Genomic DNA, 6,138 nt, shown 5'->3' on the forward strand with positions numbered 1-6,138 from the left:
GAAGAGACGGGAGCTCGGGTGGAAAAAGGAGGGAAGGGAGGGGTTTAAAGGGAACCGGAGTGGGGCGAAGGAGGGGGATTGGGCGCGAGCGGCAACCGGAGTGGCGAAGGAGGGGGATTGGGCGCGAGCGGCAACCGGAGTGGGGCGCCCTGCCGCTGCCCCTGCGTGCAGCCTCGGCGGCATTGGCAGCATGTGGCACGTGAGGATTTTTACCGCGGCGGCTTAAGTGGTGGTGGCGGCGCTGCGTGCTGCTGCCTGTTGCTGCTCCAAAAACAAAGAAAAGCAGTCTCTTCCCCAACGATTCTTGTCCAAATCCAAACATAAACTTGCCAATCGCCTTTAAACAAAAATGTATCGCCTTTAAACAAAAATGTATCTGGATCAACGAGGTACATGTATTAGATAGGGCTTTGGTTTAATAGGATCGAAAGATAAAAGTCTTTGAACTTTGGAAAAAACACCTGTTACACTGAGCTCCCGTCAGTTATATCCAAATCCAAAGCACCGAAAGGCCACCTTTTCTATATCCAAATCCAAAGCACCGGAAGGCCACCTTTTCTCGAGCACAGATCATCCAAATCCAATAACAAACTCTCCAAGCGTCTTTAACCAAATAGGGCTGCAAGTTCTAGATAGGAACTTTGCTCAAAAGATCTTTGGTTTGGAAGATTGAGTGCCCTGACTTTCAGCCAGGAACTGAACATTCCAGTATCAATTGCAGAAATTTCCAATACACTTCTAACAGTCTAAACAGCCCACCTTTCAAACTTTGAGCTCCATTTAAAATACTCGGACACTATTTCTTGTGAACAACAACTAGACACTGTATATCCTCGTAAACAAATAATTAACCAAACACACATACCAAGAGAGCATCAAACAATAAATATTTTGGTTTATTGTGTTCGAGAAATGAATAATTATTTATATATGTTAACAGAAAAGCAATAAATATATAGTGATAGAAATAGAAAAAAACCACGAGTCTTAAAAATACGATTATCATTTCACCGTAGCAACACACGGCATTTTTCTATACACACACACATATCATATTAAAGTGTGGTTGTTTCTTCCAACCGTCATGGTTGTTTTGCAAAAAAAGTCCTTAATTTTTTCATAATCAACTCGCAATCCTTGTAATATGTCTTGATGATTTTGCAAAAAGGTCCCCAAACTTTACTGCAATCATGGAGGTGGAGCCGCCCGCGCCAGCCGACCTCGCCTGAGCTGCGCCGTCTGTCACCGCTGTGGACCTGGAGCCGGCCGGCCACCCGTGCCGCTGGTGGCCACGCCGGCCGCCTCCATCGCTGGGGCCGGGGCCGGGGTGGCTGCCGCGCCTGCCACCTCTGCCGTCGGCGTCGAGCCGAGGGGGCCATGCCGGGCGCCGGGGCTCCTTCGTGGGGGCGCGTCGGAGAGGTGGGAGAGAAAAGAGAGAGAGGAGATAGGGCCGGGAGAGAGAGGAGAGGTGGGAGAGAAGAGAGAGGGAGGAGATAATGTTGGCTGGTTGAGAGGGAAGGGTGGGAGGAGAATTCGGCCAATAGGAATGCTTGGTTTCGGAGTTGTGGATCGATGACATGGCAAATGTGTTTCTTTTCTGAACTTACAACACATTTTTGGACTACTAAACGATCTTGAATGAAAAAGTTGTCAACTACAAAATTTAAAATCTCATCGAGCTCTACAATTTTGATATAAAGTTTGTATTCATCCAAGATTGTATGCAAAAGTTTGTATTAAAAAAATACAACCTTCAAACTTAATCATTCCCATCCTTAACTTTGTTTCTATTTACGGAGTCCAACAACGGTTGCGCTGTCATCATCATCATACATCTTGACGCTGCTCCCATCGTAGGTCGCCTTCTACCGTGGTAATGGGACTCCAAACGGCGATACGCCACTCAGAGTTGTGCCCGCCCCCGCTTCTGACGGAACGCACGAGTTCCATGTGTGGGTCCCACATGATGAACAGATGGCATCAAACCACCCACAAATATCTTCTACCACTATACTTGCAAAGCAGGGAGTACTAGGGACAACGTACCAACATATTGTGAAGCCAACATATTGTGAAGCGAAGCCAACATATTAGGAACAATAAGAACCTGTAGCAACGCACGGGCATTTCTAGAAGATGTTTCTTTCAAATCTTCAACCGTCGTGGTAATTTTGCGAAAAACCCTCTCAAGTTTCGTGAAATCAACCTGCGATCCCATCCGCCGCTGGCTTCTCTTCTACGCCCCGCAATCCTGTCCGCCGCCGGCTTCTGCGCTCCCCCCGCCGCCACCCTTCCACGAGATGTGCCCCCGCGCCGGATCTGGATCGGGAAAAAGGAGGCGCCATGTTCGGGCGGTAGGTCGACTTCTCGCCGGCGCGCTCGCGCTGCCCCGCATAGGCGATCGTACGGGGAAGCCAGCGAGTCTCGACTCCGGCGATGGTGACCCACGCCCCCAAAGCACCGCTCTCATGCCACCAGGACCGCCACCTCGCGGCACCTCCACACGGTGGGGCTGAGGCGGCGGCCGCGCGGGTGCCGCGGCAGATGCGGTGGTGGTACACCGCTCAGCCATCGCGCCGTGCCTCAGCTGCGGAATCTGCGGTGGCCTCCTCCGCGATGCCACCTCCATCTCCGAGTGCATCCATGCCTGTAAGCTCGTCCCCCGCCTCCTCCGCGCAAGCTGATGGGATCAGGGATCCTCGATTGAAATGCTACTTCCTCTACTTCCTCTTCTGGGGGCGGCGTTCCCCCAATCTGTTTGCAGATGTGGGCATCATGGCCATGGCCGGCGGGCGGGGATGGGAATTGCCTTCTTGACCAGTTCCAATTCGCCTGCCATCGATTGGATTTCATTCGATTTCGACACTGTAATAGTCGCAACTCGCAATTAGATCAGCTGAGCACACGAGTGCAGAGGGCTCTCGATCTGTGCGCGAGTGTCTTGTCGCCCAGACCTAGCTGCTCAATGCCATAGCGTAGCGCTGTCATGAAACGAATTATAGAGCTGTTGTGCTAGCAATCCGTAAGCATCCTGGACTTCCATTTCTTCAGTCATCAATAATAGCATGCTTTGTTCAGTTTGCAGGCAATGCATATATGCATATATGACAAGTTAACGAAGGGGGATACAAAATGCCCTACGTGCGACGTTCTTTTGGGCCCTGCTCCATTGGAGAAGCTCAGGTATTGTTTGTTTCTTCTCTCCATTTTTGTTCGTAGTCTGCATTTTTGCTTGACCAAGTGGATTGTAGCTGGTTACTTTCTTTCTGTTCCTGCTCTCTTCCTTCTTTTTCAGTGAACCCATAGTAACTCCTAATATTTCACTAAAAGAAATTGCGAGATCCTTTGGACCTTCAGAAGCATGATGAATCTAAGTTCCTGTGTGTAAAGTAGATAACTATTGCTTGTGATGTAATATGAAGCATGATACACTTCTATCGATATCTGGTTGCCATCCCTTTGTAGCAATAGACAATGCTCTACCTGTCCCTTTCTGCTATATTATCAACTAGATGATTGACATGTAGCCCTCAACTTAGAATTCCCTTGATGAAATTTTTTTTGGTAAAAGCGCAATCTAAGATGTTGCTTTGAATAATTGATAGACCTGATCATAGCCTGCAACACATAAGGTCAGTGATATTTCATGCTACAAGAACAAGAAGAGGAAGGAAAAGGTTTCCACTAAATCAACCATTTCTTCAGTGGTGGATATCATTATAGGAGGAAGAACTACACCACTGCAACATAAGATAGAGGTTGAGGTGATCAATGAAGGCGATGAGGCTTTGGTAGCTAAGGAATTAGTTTATGAGTCTTCTATCTTGGTAACTTTCTACGTTTTCTCCATAATTTTCATAGGTTGGGTTGGTTTTTATAGTCCTTAAATTGCATTCTTTTTTCAGAATGTTGCTCCTGTTGGAAGAGATGCTTTGTCACGAATTAGGTGTCGAGACTTTTACTCAGCATGCCATCTTTCTACAGAGACTGGAGCCTTGATTGTGTGGCAACCACCACCTATCCCAGAGGAGATGGTTGCCCTTGCCCATGATCAGTTAGCCCCCAGGCAGGATTCACAGACTTTTGGGCCTCCAGCGACCTCTGGTACTGAGTACCAGCGACAAGCACCAGCTGTACAAATGACCAATACCCCGGTTATGGCAGGCAGCTCATTCCATGCTAGGATGATTGTCCAGGATGATGATAACCTGAGTGGAGATATTCTCGCATTGTTCAATGAGGTAAACACATTTCTTCCATGAGTTTGATTGAAGGTAATGACTATTATTGGTTGTAATTTTCTAACATGTATTCCAGAGTACTACAAGAATCATGGGGAGATATGATGCTCACATAAGCCAATTAAAGGCAAAGAACTCCAAATTAATAGAGTGAGCTTCCTCAAAAGTTTCTTTAACAGAATTTTGCCCCTATGAACAACAATGTGTAATCGTGTATACTTGTTACTTGATCACACCTGTAGGCAATTGGAAAATGAAAGAGCAGTTGCCCTTGAGAGGATAAGAACGCTTGAAGAGAGGCACCAACAAGAATTGGAAAATGAAAGAGTTGCTGCTGCTGAGAGGACAAGAATGCTTGAAGAGAGGCACCAACAAGAATTGGAAAAAGAAAGAACAGCTGCTGCTGAGAGGACTAGAATCCTTGAAGAGAGGCTCCAAAGGGTGTCCAAAATAGCCACGAGTGCTAGAAATCGAAGGCGATCCTTGAAAGCACAGAATGCCAGACTTTATGAGTTCTCGCCGGGTGTGGCATTTCTGCTTAAATTGGACGATCAGATGGCTGGGACGTCTCATTCTTTGGGTAATGGTGAAAATATCAAGCAAATAATATAGCTGATAGGAGTATTGCTTAAATGTGAATGTGATATGCTTTCGCTCTTGGATGTTAGAATTGACGCGTGGTAACCAATAGCCATAAAAAACTTCTTAAACTTAGGAAATGTTAAATGCTGGATATAGTTGTTATGGGGAATCGAAAGGGAAAAAAAAGGACATGGTAGTATTTGTGTTGGTATAAAATGTTATTAGTTTGAAAAATACAATTAATCTTTTACCGTAGCAACGCATGGGCATTTTACTAGTATATAGTAATCGATACTTGAAGTCATTTAATTCCCACGTTAATCGGAGAAAAGGATTAAAGAGCTAACCATCCAACATTATTTATATGGTTTAGATTAAAACCATCAATGTGTTTCTCAAATATGGCAAGAAGCCCAAACGAGACATCCAAAATTTAGGTAATAAACAAAAAAAGGTAAATACTCTAAGATGATATGACGTGCATGCTTCCATGTATCCTAATGGTTCCTCAAAACAGGTACTAATCGATATGTATTAGGTATGTAAACACATGGCATAAATCAGACTCCATGCACATGCAAGAAGATAATTTAAAGAAAGGAAAAATCAATCTCCCTTCACGTTATGAGATAGAGTTCATGCGGAAACGTTCCAAGTTACGTACGTGTGTCATTATGTTGAATCTTGATATTAAATCATACCAAACACACATTAAAATGTTTTCTCCCTCGCTGTCCAGGCAGTACTGGCAACAAGCTTGAGATATGATCAGAGAATTCATCGGCGAGCTTTCGGTGACCGTGCTGCTACACCCAATGCTTGCAGTCTTGCAAGTTTGATGCTGACCTATCGAGAATTGTCCTCGCAATCAAAATTGGGCGATCGATGAGCTCATAGTAGCAGATGAATTCGGCGACTCCATATATGCTGTAGCCTCTTCTCACAGCATCCGCAAGATTCCTTTGCTGTTTATCTTCGTTGCATGCTTTCCGCTGACTTACATGTTTACTTGCTTGCATCAGCAAGAAGATCACCAAGCGGTACTATCAATCAGAAAGTGCAGGCTGCCAAGATGAAGATTCGGCTCTTTTATCACCAAGCGGTGCAAGTGCAATCAAACAGATAGTGCAGCCGGTCGGAACGATGATGTTAAACAAAGTGTTTAGGCCAGATACACTACGTAGGAAACCGCCAAAGAAGACACCATCATAGGAGACACGGGAACAAAACGAGTCTCCTGTAACTCCTTTGAGTCCGCCAAAAACTCCCCATAGCTCACCCGCCAAAATCCTCCACATTCATGGTTCCTCTTCTC

The 6,138-nt window shown here is 45.7% G+C and overlaps 1 pseudogene; it reads left to right on the forward strand.

Moving 5' to 3' along the window:
• The first annotated feature begins 2,300 nt into the window (after positions 1-2,300).
• LOC111256765 lies at positions 2,301-4,853 on the forward strand (annotated as a pseudogene).
• The last annotated feature ends 1,285 nt before the right edge of the window (positions 4,854-6,138 follow it).

Source organism: Setaria italica, chromosome III (genome assembly GCF_000263155.2).
Source record: "Setaria italica strain Yugu1 chromosome III, Setaria_italica_v2.0, whole genome shotgun sequence".
Taxonomy (NCBI): Eukaryota; Viridiplantae; Streptophyta; class Magnoliopsida; order Poales; family Poaceae; genus Setaria; species Setaria italica.